Genomic DNA, 21,466 nt, shown 5'->3' on the forward strand with positions numbered 1-21,466 from the left:
TTTCAGTGTAACACTATCTCTTTGTAACTAGACCGGTCTGACAGAGTTACGCAGAATATATGTGCGATATTTCATATACCGGATATGGATACGCTACAGATAGCTCAGGTTCTCTTCGCAGTCGCTTCATATAATACCTCTTTTTTTTAAGTGCTCAACTCCGTAACTTTTTGACACCATGAATAACACTTCCATTTTGGAAGCCACCGGTAAAACATTTTCAGAAAACAAGGCTAGACATGCTATGTCGGTTGTGTGAATGTTGTCTTGCTTGAAGCAAGATATTTTGAGTTTCAGAGATGGCAAGTTGTCTACAACAGTGCATGGTGAGGAAGGGAGAAAAGAAGCCCCAGCCTGATTTACGTAGACAAAAGGATCTTATTTATAGATTGGAGGGCTGTACCCTGTTCCTCCAGAGCAGCGGAAGCGCCTACTCTGCAGACATGGTGGACTGCAGCCCGCCATACTTATAGTCCGGCGCAGGGCGGGTGGAGACCTCTATGTCTTCAGAGAAGATTCTGGCACTGCGGCTCTTTCGAAGGCACCAGCGCAGTGCTGTGAGGGAGCCATGCTCAGAGCAAAGTTTTTTTGTTTTTCAAAAACAAACTCCCAAAGTGTGAGATTGTTTTCTAAAACCAAAATATAAAGGTCCCGGAAATGCGGAGATTTTTCTCCCAGTGAGTGGAAGTCATCTATCCTAATTTCTGTTGATCACCATCAGGTTTCAAGCAGGAAAAAACAGAAAACAGAACATCTTCTCTCACTAGTGCGGACGGTTAGATGTCCATTGAGCAAAGGCCCAATGTCCAGCCTGCCGTCAGTCAAAGATTTTCACTGGCGGAGCCGGTGGAGGCTCTGCCGACAGAAACATGGCAGCACCTCTGACTCTAAACATGGTAGGGGTATGACGAGTTTGGCGGAAGGGCTATTCCGCCACATTTTTTGGCTGTGTATCATTAGTGCCCACACCGCCATGCGCTCATCCCGCTTGCAAATGCACACTTACATTTCCCAACAGAAACTCAGGAGACATGTTTATGGGAAAGAACTGCTGCAGGTTTATTTCATACAACACAGGTTTGGTATGACATTCCTTATGGTGGGTCATCTTACAGGCGATCCAAAGCAGGCAGCCCCTCGCTGACCCGCATGCCTAAGTAGCCATCTTGCACGGCGAGACGATGCTCTGGTGGTGCAGCCATTTACCATTTTGTTATACTCCCGCCCCCCCTGTCGGGGCGGAGCCGCCCCCGGTCGGTTCAGGCCCCCCGACCGCCCGAAGGACTAACGGGGTGCCGTCGCGGTTTCCCGGAACCTCCTTCGGCTCCAGGTCCTTGGCTCAGGCACCCTTACTGTGCCAGGCAGAGGTACCCTTACTGTACCCTTCTGCCGCAGAGGTACCCTTACTGTCCGTCTGCTTCCAGATCGCCCTGTGACTCCGCCTGCAACACAAAACTAGACCATTAAATTATTCACCAATTCGCACCGCCGCTCTGCTGCTGGGCCAGGGTTCAGCGCAGAGCCGAGGGAGAATCCAAATGAGCGGGAGAGAGGCCGAGCACTGGTGCTGAGGTCCTAAATACCGGAGGGGCGCCCCTCCTCCCCAGGTGAGCCCTCCCCCTTGTTTGGGGATCTGGAGGTATGCGCAAGGAGGGGCGTGACAGAGCTATGTTCGTGCGTCATGTGGGACTAGGGCGCTGCCCCACCCATGCTCCCCTGCGGGTCGCGCGGTCAGCGGCATAGTGCCCACTACGCCATGCGCTCACCCCGCTTGCAATTGCACACTTACATTTCCCAACCGAAACTCAGGAGACATGTTTATGGGAAAGAACTGCTGCAGGTTTATTTCATACAACACAGGTTTGGTATGACGTTCCTTATGGTGGGTCATCTTACAGGCGATCCAAAGCAGGCAGCCCCTCGCTGACCCACATGCCTAAGTAGCCATCTTGCACGGCGAGACGATGCTCTGGCGGTGCAGCCATTTACCATTTTGTTATACTCCCGCCCCCCCTGTTGGGGCGGAGCGGTGGGGCCGCCCCCGGTCGGTTCAGGCTCCCCGACCGCCCGAAGGACTAACGGGGCACCGTCACGGTTTCCCGGAACCTCCTTTGGCTCCAGGTCCTTGGCTCAGGCACCCTTACTGTGCCAGCAGAGGTACCCTTACTGTACCTTTCTGCCGCAGAGGTACCCTTACTGTCCGTCTGCTTCCAGATCGCCCTGTACTCTGCTACAGCTCTGGAGGAGGCACCCGTCGATGACAGAGCCCCCCACCAAACATGCTACTTACACCCTGCCGCAGACAAAGCCTCTTGTACGTCTAGGAGGAAAACATCCATACTCAACCCAGACAAGTGTACCCCATCGCTCTCGTAATATCCTTCAGTTCTTTCCTGTATGAGTGCATGCCTAATAAACCCCAGTCCCCTCTTCTCCATGAACTTCTGCATGGACCTGTTGACCCTCCTGCGGGACTGTTCTATAGCCACTTGTGATCGCGCGCCCCTCCATGCTTTGTGAGGGACAATTTCTGACCAGAATAGCTCAGTAGCTCCTAGCCTGTTCGTTATCGCGGCCACGTCCTTCTGCATGGCCTGAATCAGGGCCCTCCTACCCACCGTGGCCAGATCGTTCCCTCCCAAGTGTATAGTGAGAATATTGGGAGGACCGGCCTGTACTACCAGGCATTGTTCAAGCTTGTTCTTCAGCTGGCCCCATTTCATACCAGGAAAACCCAACCACCGAATTTGTGTCCTTACAAAAGCCAAATTCCATCTTTTGGATGTCGCCCATCGTTCTAGCCTGGGAACGTAAGAATGGCCCATCACCCACACGCAACAGTCCGCTGCAAAGAGACAAGACAAATATTGAAGCCACGCTACAGGAGGGAGGGGACCAGAAGCCATTCAATAATACTTTGTTTATTGGATACACGCCGGTACATTAATACTTTGTTTATTGGTAAACACTGCAAACTCCACTCGAAAAAACATGATGAGACATAAACATTATACATAACACTGCAAACTCCACTTGAAAAGACGTGATGCGACATAGACCTTAAACGTAACATTTATCCATGCCCACTGCAGATTCCCTAGATCACCCAAAAGTGTTGTTTACAAGTAACTTATGTCCCTTATTACTCATTACTTAGTAAATCGTAGCGGCCAGCAACATTTCAAGGGTGGATGTACCGCTGGTAGCAAGAGGATGACCACCTCCCTACCCTTTTGATTCCTTCCTTGCCCAAACCGGCCCTAAATGCTGCAGTAGCTGCCCCTATCCTGAATGAGTGGCTGGAGAATTTCTGACCAGTCCCTGACAAACCTGCCTCGGCCAGGGCTGCGGACATCACGCGCTCCAGCTGGAATTTAGTCAGTGGTGAGCCATCCGCATGGATTAAGAAGTGACCTGCCAGCAAAGGCCTGATCTTCAGGTATTCCCTGACCGTGGCAACCGGGCAGTACCTGGGGTCATCCAGGGCTTGCAATGTGATTGACACACCCTTCCCCGCCTGGTCAGTGTTGGATTTTCGGACCCACAGTGCCAGGGAGTCCCATGCACAAACGTCCATCATGTCCAGGGCTCTCCCCGATCTGTCTGACTTTGATTTGACCACTAGCTCGCTGGCCCTAAAGGCGCCAAAGAACGCTAAGCAGAAGGCTGTTGTGAAGAGCTGAGCTTCAAACGCTGAATTGGTTACGGATGGTAAAATGTCCATCATGCGTTGTAATGAGGGGAAATCAATCCCAACCCTCTTGTCGGGGGACCTAACTTCTTCACGGGCCCACCCCTTCAATGCTGCCCTAATCCTGAATGCACTTGTGGGATCATCTTCTCCGCTGAGCTTAGTCTCATGTTTGAGTGCCGCCAGGTGGCCGCACACCCATGAATGTGCCTTTCCCGTTTCCTTTGCCCACACCACAAAAGTCTCAACTTGTTCTACGGGACTTAAAGCCGCTGCCCCAAGGGACAGTGTTACTGCACGGAAAGTGGTCAGCTGGGCCGCGTATCTTCTCCGAGTAGCCTGGGCCAAGAACACTGTCCCATCATCTTCAACCGCTCCCCAACCGAAGGAGTCGCGAGAGTGGTGCCGGGAATGGTGTCATCGCCTCCCTCGCCTGCGGCCAGGCCTCTCGAAATCGGAGCCACTGAAAGCGAGAGAGAGCGTCAGCTGCCACATTCTTCACACCTTCGATATGCCTTGCCCTGAACTCAATGTTACTCTGTAAGCCAGCCCTGACTAACTCCCTGAGCAGGCTCAGGACCATTGCGCAGTTGGCTGACAACCCGTTGATAGCCTGGACCACGGCCATGTTATCTGACCAAAAAAACACTTTCTTGTTTCCCAGGCCCTCTGGCCACAGATGTAGTGCCACCACAATGGGGGATAGCTCTAGTACTGTTATGTTCGAGGACACCCCTTTCTTGCGCCAAGCGTCTGGCCACTGCATGGCACACCACTCTTCCCCAAAGATCACCCCGAAACCTTCTCTACCAGATGCATCTGAGAACAGGCAAAGTTCCTGGCTGCTTTCCCAAGGGGCCCTCCATATCACGATGCCATTAAAATTCTTCAAAAATTCATCCAAGATCAGGAGGTCTGCTTTCAGCCCTGGACCCAGGCGCACCAGGTGGTGTTTCTTTTTGATGTTAGCCGTAGCCCTTGCTAGCCTGCGAAAGAACACCTTGCCGGCCGGTATGACCCGTGCTGCAAAGTTCAATTTGCCTAAAAGACTCTGAACCACTTCTAGTGTTGCCTTGCTCCTGCCAACCAGTGCACTAATGTCGTGCCTCAAATCACTAACCTTGTCCGCTGGGAGCCTAGATTCCCCTTTAACGGTATCCCGCTCGATGCCCAAGAAAGTGAGTGTTTGGGAAGGCCCTTCTGTTTTCCCCGGGGCCAGGGGGACACCCAGTTCTTCAAAGGCTCGCAAGGCTTCTGCGCACTCTTGGGAACCCTCCTTACCAAAGAATAGAAAATCATCTAGATAGTGTGTGACTTGGGAAATGCCATGTTTGCTTGTGAGGGCCCACTGGAGGGAAGAACGGAAAGCCTCGAAGTAGGCACACGAGACTGCGCAGCCCATGGGCATGCAGCGATCAAAAAAGAATGCACCCTCCCACTTGAAACCTAACAAGTGTTGACTCTCAGGATGAACAGGGCGGAACGCTGATTCGATGTCAGCCTTAGCTAACCATGCCCCCTTACCCGTCCTCCTGATCATGTCTATGGCCATGTCCAATGAGCAATAGGACACAGAACACGCCCCTTCCTCTAGCCAATGGTTGACCGAGTTGCCCTCCGGGTAAGACAGGTGGTGAATCAAACGATATGCCCCAGGCTGCTTTTTTGGCACAACTCCCAGTGGTGAAACTAGAAAGATTTCCAAGGGGGGCGAAGGAAAAGGGCCGCCACCCTCCCCAGCTCAACTTCCTTCTTGATCTTACTGGTGACAACCTGTGCTAAGTCCCTGGCTGATTTGAGGTTCAAAGCGTCCCTGGAACCCAAAGGTCCCTTGTAAAGTATCCTGAAGCCATCTACAAAACCTTCCACTAGTAACGTTCGCTCTTTCATAAATGGGTACAGTCGGAGTAAAGGTAACAGATTTTGCAACACTATGGGAGAGGGGCCCTTTCCCTCTGCTGACCTATTGGCGTACTTAGTCCGATCCCTGTGCTGTGGAGGTGCCCTATTGTTGTGTTCCGTCCGCTCCATGTGCTGTGGAGGGGGGGGGGTTCTGGCCGTTGGTGCAAGTGATTGCTGCGTGTTGGGCACCACATTTACTACAATTATGGACAAACTTACAGGCTCTACCCCAGGTGCATGTTCCACTATTGAACAATCTACAGGTTCCAGAGTTGATCAGTATGTTCCCACCCTATATCGGGGCAGCTGGCCATGCTTTTCCTAAATTCTTGATCGTACCAAAACCAGCCCATCCCTCCGGACTCCCTTGCTCCCTGTTGGATGGAGTTGGCGTATTCCATCAGTGCCTCGCTCTGTGCTGGATCCTTCTGCACTATTACTGCTGATAAAATGTTAAATGCTTTGGTCCAATTTTCTATTGTCTTCTCAGGCCAACGCTGGTACCTAACCTTCTTCTCATCATCTTTCTTCCCCATCCTCCTAGTGTCAGCACCTGCGTTGTCATGCATCAACAGCGTCAAAATATCAATATACTCCCTCCTCCATATCCCTTCTTTAGCAGCCTGAGGTACCTGCCGAGCGAGGGAACAACGACCTACTGACACGGGGGCATGAGTCGTATTTGGTTTGCCCGGGCCCGCACAGGCCGGTTGTACCGCCTCCACCTGCGCCGGGGTAACAACAGCCGGACCAGGTTGAGGTGTTTTCACTGGGCCAGTCGCGCCACTGATTGCACTAGCTGCTACGCCCCCAACCGCACTCTCCGAGGCGGGCGCTGCCCCAGTGGCTGGCACCTGGCCAGTATTCTGAGAGGTGATGGGGGTGACAGGCGGCGCAGCTGGCCGTGACACTGCCACTGAGGGAACTTGCAGGCCGGCTGCTGCATTCCCAAGACCGTGTGACCCCACAGTATTACCCTGCTGAGCCCACACTTGCATCACCGGGTCAGAAGTCGTCGGCCCAGTGGGGGGGGGGCATCCCTTTCTGTGCCGCCGCAATATCATCTAGACGTTTTTGAAAAAGTGCCATTAAACCCATAATTTCGTCCATTGTCTTACCCATTTGGGCCAAGTCTGTTAATCCAGCCGCTGACTCATGCACCACGGCAGGTACTATGGGTAGTCCAACGGGCCTCGCCGCGGGCGGGGGTGGCGGGGGGGGGGTGTTGTCCCCTGGTGCTCGTTTCATGCTGGCACGGCCGGAAAATCCTTGCGAGTGTGCTTTCTCTTACGAGTTGACCTTCGCATCCCTTCGCCGGAGGTGCCCGCCGCGTCTTCAGGGGCGCTGGGTCGGCCAGCTTCCTCTAGCCTACGCGCCTCTATGAAACCTTGCGCCCATGCGGGCCCTTTAGCCTGCGCGGCTGCCAGGAATGCTGCCCACAGCCCATCCTGTGGCAATGCGGCGCCGTGGGTGCTCATCACGATGGCTTCTGCCCTTCCGGGTTCCTACGGGTGAAAAAATACATGAGTCTACTGCCAAGGCACGTGGAGTAGCCGAACTCCTACCGAGTCTGCTGTCCACTGGATCAGCCTGTGCTGACTAGTGCCTGCCCCCGTTGATAACACGACCACCGTCCAATTCGCGCCCATGAATTACCTGCTAATAAACTCGTCAATCCTATGCAGCTACCAGACCTTGCGACGTGTTCCCGGGCGTAATCTGAACAATAAAGCCGAATTACTCATCATTTATACTGCACTGCATGGTTTAACTGTCTCTGACGTACGACGAGCGTGTCGGGCCGGTGCCCGCGCTTCAATGCAGATCACCTGAAATTGCCACCTACCGCATGCATTCAACGTTAAGGTATGGAACTCTAGCTCGTAAGTGACATTGCAATGCCTGTGCACTCGTGACTCCGCTAGGCCAGCTTATTCAAGGGCTACTACACGCACTTTCACGCTTTACTAATCAGCTGCATCGCATGCCTACTCATACTGCGCATCGGGCGCGCCAGGCCCCATGGCACCTAGCGAGCTCCTAAATTGTATGCACGAGCAGCTTTAGCGGTTCCTGTGAGAGGTCTAACGTTTCGGCTGTACCGCAGTTCACACGACGTTTCATGGGAATGAAAGGCATCCAGGGGATTAGTGCGGGCTTGAGCGTCGCTAGCGCCCGAGAAGTGACGAGAAGTGCAGAAAAAACGTTAACGCGCAAGCAAAGTACCAAGAAAGGAGACAGCTGTGCCTGCTTGTTCGACATAAGTGCGGCGCAGCTCAGGTCCGTGCGCCTGGCAGGCCGTGTACACTGTTGACGACTTCTATATTGCGTGCACAAATGAGTATAGCCATTCCTGTGAGACATTTACGGGTCGCGCGGTCCGCGGTATTTAACAAGCATTTACAATGCAATGGTTTCGCCTTTTGAAAAGTTTGAGCTATTGGCATTGTAAATGACAAAATTTGTATTTTATGTTTTGGTTTTGAAAACAGATAAATAAATGGCATTGTCATTTACAATGCCAATAGTTTAATTTCTGGCAAATGCCACACAAGAACACACAGACCCACACACACACACACACAGACCCACACACAGAGAGAGCCACACACAGAGCCACACACACACCCAGAGCCACACACACCCACCCACCCAGAGCCACACACACCCACACACCCAGAGCCACACACACCCACACACCCAGAGCCACACACACCCACCCAGAGCCACACACACCCACCCAGAGCCACACACACCCACCCAGAGCCACACACACCCACCCAGAGCCACACACACACACACTCAGGAGAGCAAGCACAGCGAGGGGGCAGGGAAGCAAGCACAGCGAGGGGGCAGGGAAGCAAGCACAGCGAGGGGGCAGGGAAGCAAGCACAGCGAGGGGGCAGGGAAGCAAGCACAGCGAGGGGGCAGGGAGGCAAGCACAGCGAGGGGGCAGGGAAGCAAGCACAGCGAGGGGGCAGGGAAGCATGCACAGCCAGGGGAAGGGGAGCAAGCACAGCCAGGGGAAGGGAAACCAGGGGGCGGGGGAGCAAGAACAGCCAGGGGGCAGGGAAGCAAGCACGGGCAGGGAAGCAAGCATGGGCAGGGAAGCAAGCACAGCCAAGAGGCAGGGAAGCAAGCACAGCCAGGGGGCAGGGAAGCAAGCACAGCCAGGGGGCAGGGAAGCGAGCACAGCCAGGGGGCAGGGAAGCGAGCACAGCCAGGGGGCAGGGAAGCGAGCACAGCCAGGGGGAAGGGAAGCTAGCACAGCCAGGGGGAAGGGAAGCTAGCACAGCCAGGGGGCAGGGAAGCAAGCACAGCCATGTTTCCAGTGCTTGGCTATTCTGAACAAACCATTGGTATACGGCCTGCCACTCAAACGAAAACAACTCCCAGAATACCTTCTATGAGCATTAGTACCCAGGAACCTGCACTAGCCTAACTGACATGGTGGGTGTGTCTCAAACGCTGTGGGGTTTGGGAAGACGTGTGGAGTAGGCCCTTTTAAAAGCACCCACCCCTCAGACAATATCCACAAATGTGTGAGATAATCAGTGTTTACCTCTTTATTCACAAATGCACTTTCTGGAGCTAAATTCAGCAAATACTGTTCCTATGAGTCAGCACTCAGAATGTACCCACACAAATAGTGTTTGAGCCCACAAATGTTAAACTTCGGTGTGAGATATGGTTTGTGAATGAAGCCATAGAATTCCCACGCCCTACAAGTGACTAGGCTCCAACAAACAGAATCCTAGAAATAGCAGAGAGGCACAACTCATAGGCACAGCAATAAAACTCTTTAAAACATGGGTGGGAAACGGAATGGCAGGAAATGTGGCACAAAACTGCAGACCTATCATTTCACTTTTAGTCCTGACCCATTATTAGCAGGTGAGGTGTGTCTGCAGGAAGGAAACAACTTGCCAGCTCTGTAATACAGATAAACCCTAAACAGAAAGCAAAGAAAACAGCACCATTGGGGAGGGTGCAAAGCCAAAACACACACTACAAAGAGAACGTCAAGACACAGCAACAACCAGTACAAGAAACACCAACATGTAAAGCAAATCAAACAACTGTAAAAGCAGTAATATTAAAAACACGCTGGAAACAAGACAAACAACAGACACGAAAAAGGCAATATAAAGAGTACACGCCAACTGCATATAAAATAAGATAGAATAAAAGGCAAAATAATTTCAACAAAAACAACAAGACATGCAAAAAAGAGAACACATAAAATATGACACGTAAACAAAGTAAAGCGCCAACCACCTGTAAAATGAGGCTGCTCTTCCAATGAGTGCTCACCTGAAGTGATGGGAGGTCGATGTAAGATCCATCTCCTCACACTACATACAAGAAAGTAGAGACCTTGCTTTCAAAGGCCGAATTAGCTTAAGACTGGGGACTGGAAAATAATGTCTTACTTTTTTAGAACCAAAAAAAAATATTTTAATAAAATGAATTTTATGTTACTAATTGTAATTTGTATATGTACACTTTATGGTTGTGACAAACCAAATAAAGTTAATTTTGACTTGACTTGACTTACACTACATACACTCTATTGAACAGCCTTACTGTGAGGACCTCGAGTGGGAATAAAATAAGTACAATAGGGTGTGTCCACGTACTCATGTTGTTCTTGTAGTTCTTTCACGCTCCTTATCTGCTGTACATCTATTAAAATGCATACCCCCTAGTGCCACCTTACACTGTAGGTCTTCCAAGCACTCTCTCCGAAGCTGTACCTCGCCTGCATTTGTGGGTCGCAGGTGCAAGGCTTGGATGGATTAACCCTGTGGTGTGCCTTCCTTTACACCGTCTCAGGTATAAATCTTCTACAAGAAACTTGCCTGATCCACAAACATACCAGATCTTCTGCAACAACACTTAAACAGTTTTGAACTGGTAGAAGAATTCATCATTGGATCTCTTTGTATCGTCAAACCGACTGTTCCTCTGAGCAATCACCAACATATCACTCTAGCAGTCTCAAGCCCAGTTTTTAATTAAGGACCCCTTCTTTAGATGACTGTTCATCCAAGTCTGGTGTTAGGCAGGCCTTCAGACTTTGCACATCCACTGCACTACGAAGACTTCACCGATCCCAAAGACAAAGGACTTCAGTAGAAGCACCTGGCATGATGCAAACCTAGAAGCCACTCTTTACAAGGTTCTAGGCAATTCTTAATCTTGACATAACTGCTCCACAACAATGAGGCGAGTTGTTCTCCGATCACCTGAACGCCTCCTTTGCCCACTGGGCCACATTCCTGGTCGGCTCACCGCTGCTCTGATCTGGTCTTCTTAACATATTCCCCATCTCAGAGTCCAGCTCTTGTGCAGTTACTTCAGACTGATGTAACCAGAAAGTGCTCCTTTACATTTTTGAATAGAGGTCTGCGGTTTACCTAGCAGATTCTCTGCTCCTTTTTCACACAAATGATGACACTCTTTCCATAGGACTTCTTCCTGACTCCTTCACCGGGCTGATGTTTTCGCCCTCTCTCTTACTTCTTTCAGATTACCTTTGCTTCACCCAAACCATCTTCAAATTCCGCTGCTTTTCTTCCACATGGCCATCCTTGAGAAAGTGTGCCACCATGACATATAATACCATTCTTTATGTGCCAGGTCCCTTCATGCATACAATTCATTAAGAATACAGAGTGAGCATAGCACTACATCAAATCTCTTTCCTCCAGTTCAGAAGCAGCTATAATGGATGCCAGTAGCCCACCCTTCATCTAGCCATTCACACGGATCCTTCAAGATATCCGGCCAGACACATGCATGCCACCTTCCTGCTCCCTGGCAACCTGAATGCACCTCAGTGTCCAGAGTGGAAGCCCAAAAGAACAATCGTAAATTCAATTTTCTTCTAAAGTACTGATCAGGTTGATCTGATCTTTCAAACTAACAACATTATAACAGTCACCATAACCTCCCAGTCCTCCCTCATGCTCACCTAAAAGGCGAGAAGACTCCACACCGCCCTGTACAGATCAAGGGACAAATCACAGTGCTCGCCAGAAAAGAAGTCCAGTGGGATACCAGGAGGTATTAAATGTCAGACACCCTATGAAGCAACCTAAGTCTAGATATGGTGTTATTTTGCACTTGCCATCCACGTGGATCCAGACTCAACAATGGGAACGCCTCCATCACCCCCCTCTCCCCCGACACACACACACACACACCCTCCCAAAATAAAGTTTATTTTCCTGAAGGCAATTAAAAAAGCAGCATCCCACCTTTTCCTGGTTGCTCGAAAATGTGATCCTGCCCCCGCCTTTAATCTTAAAGGCTCTCCCGACACTGACCAGGGCTGGGCGGACTGCCCTTATAAAGCAACCAGGCAGTGCCCCACGAGCGGGTTAGTGTTCAGGCATTTTTTGGATGTCCGCCCGGGACTTGGGTACTTTCCAAAACCTTGAGTTTCATTCACCGCCCTGCCTATGGCACAGGGGCCGCGGAGGGACGTTCTCTTTCCCCGGGGCTCCTCCTGTGCAAGCAGATCGACTTACCTGCACCTTGCGACGGCGGCACTTCTCCGGTCTCCCTTTTCGGCTTGGGAGACCGGTAACATCGACGGCGGCAATCTCGCTGGCACTTCTCCGGTCTCCCTCTTTGGCATGGGAGACCGGCAACGTCCTCCGCATCTCCCGGGGCTCCCTCCAGGCCACGGGAGCCCCGCGGGCGCCGCCATACTTCTTGCCGTCTTCCTTCTTCCCCCGGGCTGCGGGGGGCGGGCACTTCCGGCCGGCCGCGCTAGGATTGGCCGGCCGGCCGGTCACTTCCGGGTCGCCGCGGGCAGCGCGGCGGCCCGTCTCTAGCTCAGGCAGGCGGGCGGCGAAGTTTCCCGAGGAGTGGGCTCCCTCGTGGACCAGCAGTGACGTCCACGCAGCTTCACCAATCAGGAGCAGGATAGTCACTGGTGCCGGCAATGCCGGACCAGATTCGGGGGCGTTCCCGGCTTTCGGCTGACGTCGCGTGACGTCGGCCAAAGCCAAAGAATCTCGGGAACGCCTCCGAATCTGGTCCGGCATTGACGGACAGGCCCCTCGTCCAATGGCTAGGCTCCATTTATGGAGCCAGCCAATGAATGACGAGGGCCGACCCAAAGCCACACTACAGTTCTCATAAGATTTCTCCTGCGCAAAAGCTGCTTGCGCAGCTTTTTGCAGTCGAAACCTAAAAAAGGGGCGGCTACGGTAAGAACTGAGAAACGCTGTTGCTTCTTTCCCTCTCTGGGTCTAACAAAGAAATCCCCGACCCCTGAGCCCGTCAGAGCCACAAACGCGCCTCTTACGGTGAACTCTTCCTGGCAGGAGTCATGTTGAAAGAAACAACTGTGTTATGCATAAACTACTGAAGGCGAAACAATCCGCGTGCCCTTTCTTGTGTCAGCAGACGGTGTTGCTCCGAGTTTCTCGCGTGCGCCCAGGGGAACAGAGCCCCCAAGCAGCACGTGAGCAGAAGAAAAGAACTCTCTGGCCCAACAGTGGTTTCACAATGTTAGTTAAAGTGTCTATATAGCAACCTCATGCACGCTATTTTCTTCAAATTTAGAATGTTGCACCGCAATACGTCATGCATCCAAAGAGTAATCAGCACACCTGACTGGCAATAGGTTATTGAATATGTTCAGCCTAATATTCCACTTTTTATTTTCTTTAGCATTTTCCATAAACGAGTTTAGGCAGAGGTCAAAGTTGGCTGAATCTATTGAAAACTATGTTCCTAAGATTTTTGATTTTACCAAAACAGGTCCCATACTTTTGAGCGCAATTGACCAGATTGCAGAGGCAGGCTGGCTGTGGCAGACACATTATGGGCTTACTAACAATATACAGGGCTTGTAGTCCGCACATTGCACACATTTGGCCGCAACAATCCATCCTGTCCCCGTTTCGCGCGCGCAGTCGGAGCCCCAGAACTACTAAACCCAGAATGCACAACACAATGGAGGGAGAAACCCGTTTCGAAGGGAACACCGGCCGAACAACCCAGCCCTATCGCTAACTGCGCGTTACGCAAAGGACTGGTAATGCCGCATGGCCAATAATGGCGGCCGGATATGGCGCCAACTAAGGGTGAACTACGTTGGCAAGCATGACGCTGGTAAGGCCGCAGCGCAGTCCTCGCTGCCGCGCGCTCCATGATCAACCATCTGTCGACTAAAGAGTTAACGAAGGACGGGCAATGCCGCATGCCCGGTAATGGCGGCCGGATATGGCAATACTGCATGCCCGGTAATGGCGGCCGGATATGGCGCCAACTAAGGCTGAACTACGTGGGCAAGCATGACGCTGGTAAGGCCGCAGCGCAGTCCTCGCTGCCACGCGCTCCATCTGGATTACCAATCGGCACAACTGGAGATAAGCCAAAGCGCAGGGACATTATTTTACACTTTGTCTTCCTCCCACCGGAGGAAGACAAATTCTGTACAACCTAGGCAACGCTACACTCAACTGATCTCTACTCAGGGGCACGAACAGCTATAAAGGCAAGCCTGCCTTACTCGTATGATGGCGGCCAACATGGCGTCTGTCGCCAGAATGTAACGCTAACCCAGTTATAATTCAATCATAATTAAACGGTCGCCCGGATTGTCGGATACCGATGCATATCTACGGTACATGGATGTCAGTGGTGTATTTAAAAGCAAACCACAGCGTGATAGTTCCGAAGCACCGAAGCGGTCCGATGCCGGTCAGTTACACGCTCTGCGCCCCCTAAGCTGGATACTCACTCCTAACCCGATCTACACGCGCACAGCGATGCCGGTCAGTTCCACGCTCTGCGCCCCCTAAGCTGGATCCTCCCTCCTAACCCGATCTACACGCGCACAGCTGACGAGCCCCCCCACGCTCAGCCTAGCCCGTGACCAGACACCACCAACCCCCCCCCCCCGTGGTCGATATCACAGGGGCCCATCAACCTGGTCATATCCAGGGACCGGGGCCGGGGGGAGGCTAGTTGGAAGCCACATACCTTAGAAATGATCCGCCGATGCAACACGACGCGAGACAACAGCGCAGAGCCGAGGTAGAATCCAAATGAGCGGGAGAGAGGCCGAGCACTGGCGCTGAGGTCCTAAATACCGGAGGGGCGCCCCTCCTCCCCAGGTGAGCCCTCCCCCTTGTTTGGGGATCTGGAGGTATGCGCAAGGAGGGGCGTGACAGAGCTATGTTCGCGCGTCGTGTGGGACTAGGGCGCTGCCCCGCCCATGCTCCTCTGTGGGTTGCGCGGTCAGCGGCAGTGCCTCAATGTCTAAATAGGATCCATAGTTTTGACTTTATAGCTATGATACGAATATGTCGGATCAAAAGCTAGGCATGTCTGAGATATTTACATCATTTTCCAACCCCTATCGACAAAGCTGCGTTTGGAAGGAGCTGATGTGGGTGTGCGGTGTCGACAAAAGAACCTGTGAAGTATGTTGTCCTAGATCTACCTGTATGTATCTTATGCACTTTGTAAAAACACTTGTTTAGGGTTGAAAATACACACTTTTTGTTTAAGTCAGGGAATCTTTTTTTGACGAAAATATTTGCCCAACTATGTTTTTCTTACAGAATACCCCTATAAAATGCCGCCCTGAAAAAACTGGTGACATTATTGCTCTTTCTTACACTTTCTGCATCGTGAATAACTGAACCTGGTTAGATCTCTATATACAAAGAATGCACAGTAAAGTGCATGATATAAATATTGCAAAATACGACACTGTATGAAGACAGCACAAGAAACAGTGCCTACCAGGTATAAATTAACGACGCACACACAAGATGATGGACAGAGGGCTGAAACTTTTCTACCACTCACCCCCACTCAAGAGATCTGGGTTTAATCCATTGTTAGTTTGCTCACTATGCCACCCCAGTTTGGACCCAGCCATATGCAAATCAGTGTTGACCCTGCTCCTCATGGAAAAAATCATGCCCGAACTGCAAAGCCAAGTCCTCCCTGGGCTGGAAAATAAGCATCCTGGGACCGGTTTTGGGGTATCACTCCTCAAGAGCCAGGCTAGTAGTGGTGTCTCCTCCGCTAAGGGGGAGGAGCATCACCACACTGCTCTGCGAGCAGTGTAAAAAGGAAAATGATAATAACTAATGTTATTTCTATTTTTGTTTTCCTTCCTGTTGAGATGCGAGGAGGATCGGTCGGGCTAGCCGGTGCAGGGGGCAGGGAACTAGTGTAAAGCGCATTCTAAAGTGGGCTAGTCAAGCAGTCATGTGCACTTGACATCTTCCTCACCAGGCTGCATTACACAGCCTGGTGAAGAACATGCAAATCCTCCAAGCCACTGTCTGAGCGCCGTACCACGGTGCTCAGACCAATTACAACACTGCTTAAGGCAGCATTGTAATTGGACAGGGGCTTCTGAGAGGCTGGGAGCTTCCTGTAGGCGTGGAGGCGATGGGGCAGAGGAGGCAGCACCAGGCGGCATTCAGGTAAGTGAGTGTATTGTTTGTTTTATTATTCACCTCCCCCCCCCCCCCCCCCCCCCTCGCCCCACCACCCTAGCTTGAATCCAGTGGCACAGCAAGCAAGGGACCCACGTCTGAGCATATGTATAGCTACTTAGGGCGCACATAGCAACATTACAGAATAAAATGATGGACTGAGTGTTGACTTTGTACATAACTTTCCGGCTGGACTAATCTGGTCCCTGTATATGAACTGCACCCCAAAGTGGTCAGCCTGAACTTGACTTTCCATCAATGTAGCATGACCAGATGACGGAGAGTGGGGCTTTGGACTTTTAGGCGCTATTATCACTAAAAACGTAAAAATTGAATATCTCCGGTTCTACTTAATGGACTTTTGTCCTTCTGGTATCATTTATTTATTTATTATTTTTCTAAATTGGTTTGGGATTTTTCTTTTATTGTGGTTTCACTTTATTACTTTTTGTGTGCTGCATAAATACTTTACACATTACCTCTAAATTAATCCTGACTGCTGTGTGACAAACTCCCAGAGGGTTAAGCACAGGTTAATTTAGTGATTTTTGTGGTTCACTCTGACTAGGATTGTGGTTATTGCCTGAGTGGGACTTCCCCACCCCCAACCAATCACCCAGTTTCTTACAGTAATCTAAAGGAACTGGTTTCCCGCTGATTGCAATACATTACTCGAGAGCAGGGGCACAACTATACCTAACCTTCGGGGTGGCTAACATTTCAAGCAAGTGGAGTAGGTCAAGCATTACAAGCAATGGTGGCAGTCGCAGAGGTATCTTTATAGCCAATTTGATGGTAAGAAGTGACAAACTTTGCAGTTGAAACACATTGGACACACCCAATCTGATTATGATTGAATGATTGGAGTCCATGGTTACCCCTAGATTCATCACTAGGGTTGAATTGTTTTGTGGGGGCCTGGTTGCTAAGGCCATATTGTTCGTGGGTAGTGTTTGATCTTTTGATAGTTCAATATGTGACATGTTTAATTTGCTGTGACTCGAGATCATCCTTTATTTGACCTCTTGAAGCAATGTCCATTTAAGTATGAGTCAAAGTCAGATGGTTTTTTATACTTAAATGTAATATGAATATTATCTGCATAACAGTAATAGTTGAGGTTGAAGGAGATTAGGTCCGGTGGAGAGCCGAGGCAAGTGTTATAGGGGAGTTAGTACTGTTAGGTACATTACTTGGGAATTGAATGGAGGTACCTGAAGGGATAAAGTGAGCTGATGATCTGTCTGATAGAAAAGATGTAATCTGCTTCAGTTCGCCCCCTGCAGTCTGATGTTGTCTAGCCTTGGCATGAGGAACAGTATCAAAGGCAAGGATGAGATCAAGTAATACGCATGTTAGTACGCCAATGCAGACATTTATCTCAGAGCATATCCTTCAATCCTTCTATCTTTTTGACTAAAACAGTCTGTTATTAGCCATAAGTAAGAAGGATCCCTTGTTTCAATGTATTTTTGTTTTATGTTGGGTTTATCTAAGACATTAAGAGTTCCTTTGGGAGCATACCTGTTTTCAAAGATTTATTGACAGTTCTGTCTGGACTGGTTTCAGAGCTATTCAAGGTGACATTGGTCTGCTTGTGATTCTGCTGGCTCCAAGAGTTTTCAGCATTGATGAATCCTTCTGTGGTCAAGAAGGTTAAAAGTGATTAACTGCAGTTTCGTTCATGTTTTGTTATCTGATGAACTGAACTTTGCTGCTAGAATTGTGAAAAAGCAGTGGGAAGTCAAGGAGGAGGCTGACACTGGTGGTTGCACAATAATTTAGGTGTGTCTTGCAGACAGCAAGGGGCAGTGGTGTGAAGGCCTGTTTACTGCGTTGCCAAGGGACCAAGGTGTCCTTAGGTACTACCACTTCGGGTATTGTGGTTGACTGACTCTTTTTACTCTGAACTCTTGTAGATGGGCTGTTGCTTGTGACCTTTAGGCCCTTCATCAGGTCTACAGGCTACTCAGCAGCTCTCCCTATTCAGATCTCCTTTCTTGTGTTATGGGCTCTTGGCTGTTGTCAGCACTCCGAGCTGCATCTCAGCTCTCCAGGACATAGGGCAGGTCCTCCTGAAGCAAGCCAGACTTCAGGTATCGCTTCAGCCAGCTTTCTTTGCTACCGTCTCCAGAAGAAATCAAAATTAAATATCCACATTGTTCACCATTTATAGGCTGCAGAGCAGCCATTACCGCGTCTGTGCATGGAAATAAAATAATTTTGACTAATGCCTATACACTGAGAAATACCTATGCACTTGTTTAGTATCCACAAAACATCAGATTTACAGAAGTCAAATAAACATGTACAGAGTGAAAAGACCATTAGAGAAGCAATATTAATTTAGGAACACATAATATTGCCTGAACATGCTGTTGAGACGGTAATGCCCCCTGCAAGGCATACAGTTATATTGCCTTATCCTTGAATACCCGAATGTGAGTATCTGGTATCCCAGAGATTGTTTGTGGCCCTAGCATCCTGGAATATAGTGCATAGAGGCCTAGGCTGCCCCTTGACATGGACATGTTCTGTGACCTGGAGTGCTTCACCCTTAGCTTGTGGTGCTTGCTCCACCTCCTACAGTTTTCGCCTGCTTTCCCCTCCTGAACCCCATCACCACTTCCTCCTAGCACATTCCTAAGATGAAGACTGATCTCGTCCCCACAGCCTCAGCTCAATCTCCCTTCCAGTGCCATCCCACAGCCTAAGCTCACTCTTCCCTCCTGCACCAGCCCTGTGGTTGAGGATTGAACTGAATAAGCATCTAGTACTGAGAGAAGTGCAGATATTCTGTGGGTGCATTTTGACATGGGCATGTTTACAAGTGTTGAGTAATTTAATGTATGCTGCGTGAAAGGTGTGCCCAAGTAAGTGCTGGGTGACAGTGAGTGGTGTGAATGCCTGGTTAGCGTTGTGAGTACTGAGTGGAAGGTGTGCCTAGACGAGAGCATTGTGAGTGGGATGCACATGTGCCTGCTGGGTGACCAATGTGTCCGTGTGAGTGGAGGGTGAGCTGTGTGACTAAGGGGTGAGCGGAGTGCCCTGTAAATTTAGTGAGTAGTGAACCTGTGTCAGTGTAGGGTGAGGAGTGTGAGTTGTGTGAATGCAGGTCAATATATCCCTAGGCGCTCTAAGTAACTCTCCATGTCACTGACGATTGGCAAGTGAAGTTTCAGGTGTAATTCAAACTAGGATTGTTCTGACGTCAATAAGTAACTTGAGTGGAGAAAATAAATCATAGGGTTGATCCTGCAACAAAATGTCCGCTTTTTGAACATGCCTAAAAGCACTTTTCTAGAGGCATGAAAGCCACTTAAGGTCAGAGCCAAATCCTGAGCTCTGACTCAGGAAGATTCTTGGAACCTGGATACAAAAACGAGCCAAGTCTTCATGTGGCTTCTGCTGCCCACCCCCTTTTGTCAATCACCAAACTCCCTGTCTCTTCATCTAGTGGCTAAATTGAGCAACGGGAAACAAGGCTACCTGGGATCAAACGGTTTACTTGCTTAACAAAATTGTGTGATCCTAGGCAATTACCTTTAGTTCATTAAGCCTCCTTTTCGTTTGTCACCTCATTTGAGTGTACCTTAATAAACCTCAGTTTAGGATGTGTGCACTGCAAAAACCTCACTTACATATGTTTCAATAGCTTTGAATGTTGCTCCATTTGTTATTTAAACCTTAGCAGGGTTCACACAAGTATTTTCTTGTATCTTGGTTCACTGAAAGCATCATCATTAGAGACATTTGATTTCACCAGATTCTTATCTCGTTTTATCAGATCTTACAATTTATAAGAATCTTCGGTTGACTGGACCTTCTTATCTGCTGAGAAGTGTAAAGGGGAGAAAACCAGTACAATCACCATCATCAGTAGGGACTAATCAAGTCAGACTCGGAACGACCACTTGACTACGACTTACAATTTAAGTGTTTTATTACAAAGCCAAAAATAACTGAACATACAAACACCTCATCACGAGGTTGAAAAAATACATGGGCACTAACACCAAATTCATTCTACAAATTATCCTAATTCGGTGCAAAGTGAAAAGAATAAGAAATTCTAGGGAAATTAAACAAGCAACAATTGCTCCAATATCCAAATTAGTCTTCATCAGTTTTACAGAAAGGAAAAATAATCGGTTAATTCTGTCCCTACTCTAGCGCTAAGATGACATCCCTACACAGCATCTCCTAAGCAAGATCGACAAAAGGTGTCAGTACGTGAAGACTTCCTAAAAAGTACACTCACGTTGGAAAGGGTCAGAAGCCAAAAGCTAAGCCTTCATCCTAAGAATCGTTCCCTTCTCTTCCTCTCCTTACGGCTCTCTGCTCTCGTATGCCCTCATCTTCCCTCTCATCTCATCTGCCCATACTCCCTGGGGCACTGTCCCTAATACAAAATGATCAACTCAAAGAACATGCCCCGAAACACCTCCTTTGGTTGGACATCTTCTGTAGGTGATTTTCAACAAACTTGTGCTTCGTCCAAGAATGATTGGGTTGTCCTTGGGTCTCAGGCTGCTCCAGAGAACTACCAATTATCAGAATTCCAGTGTAACATTGTAACAGGTCTCCTCCATACCTAACTCCTAAAACAAAGAGCATCAGTCTAACTAACAAGGAAAATGTCCTTGCACCTGTAACGGAAAGCATGTGAAGGAATTAACCTTGCACGTACACATCTGCTGACTGCCTTCAACTGAGAGCCTTCCCAAGGAAAATACATTTCAGGCCTACTAGATTTAGCTAACATAAGAAATCACCAACAGGACTCTCATAGTAAAATGTGAACGTTCATTTAGGGCCAGATGTAAGTAATTTCCATTTACCGATTCTAAAATATAGAATTTTACCGATTCTGTATTTCAGAATCGGTAAATGGGATGTAGATGAAGATTCAGTACATTGTAGAGAATCGGTAATAATCGATATTACCGATTCGGTAAATACCGAATTGGTATTTACCGATTCGGTATTTACCGAATCAGTAAGGCCCATAGGAATGAATGGGAATTACCGATTTGGTATTTACCGAATCGGTAATTACCGATTCGGTAAATACCGAAGCGGTAATAGGGGGACCATTTTCAAGGGTGGCAGGGTGTCACATTGACACCCTGTTGCACCCCTGAATAGTGCATGGGTGCACATGTGGCACACATCTGCAACAGGGCATAGTTAAAACAGCACAAAATTGCTTTTTTTTAAGGTTTTCGATATTTACCACCAACCTTTATTTGGTGGTAAATACCGAATCCTTAACTGTGTAATGCACTAATTTGAGTGCTCCCTACATTTCACATTCGGTAATTTACCGATTCGGTATTTTAAGGAATCTGTAATTTACCGATTCCTTAAATTACCGATTCGGTAAATTACC

This window comes from Lissotriton helveticus, chromosome 12, assembly GCF_964261635.1.
Source record: "Lissotriton helveticus chromosome 12, aLisHel1.1, whole genome shotgun sequence".
In the NCBI taxonomy this organism is placed as follows: Eukaryota; Metazoa; Chordata; class Amphibia; order Caudata; family Salamandridae; genus Lissotriton; species Lissotriton helveticus.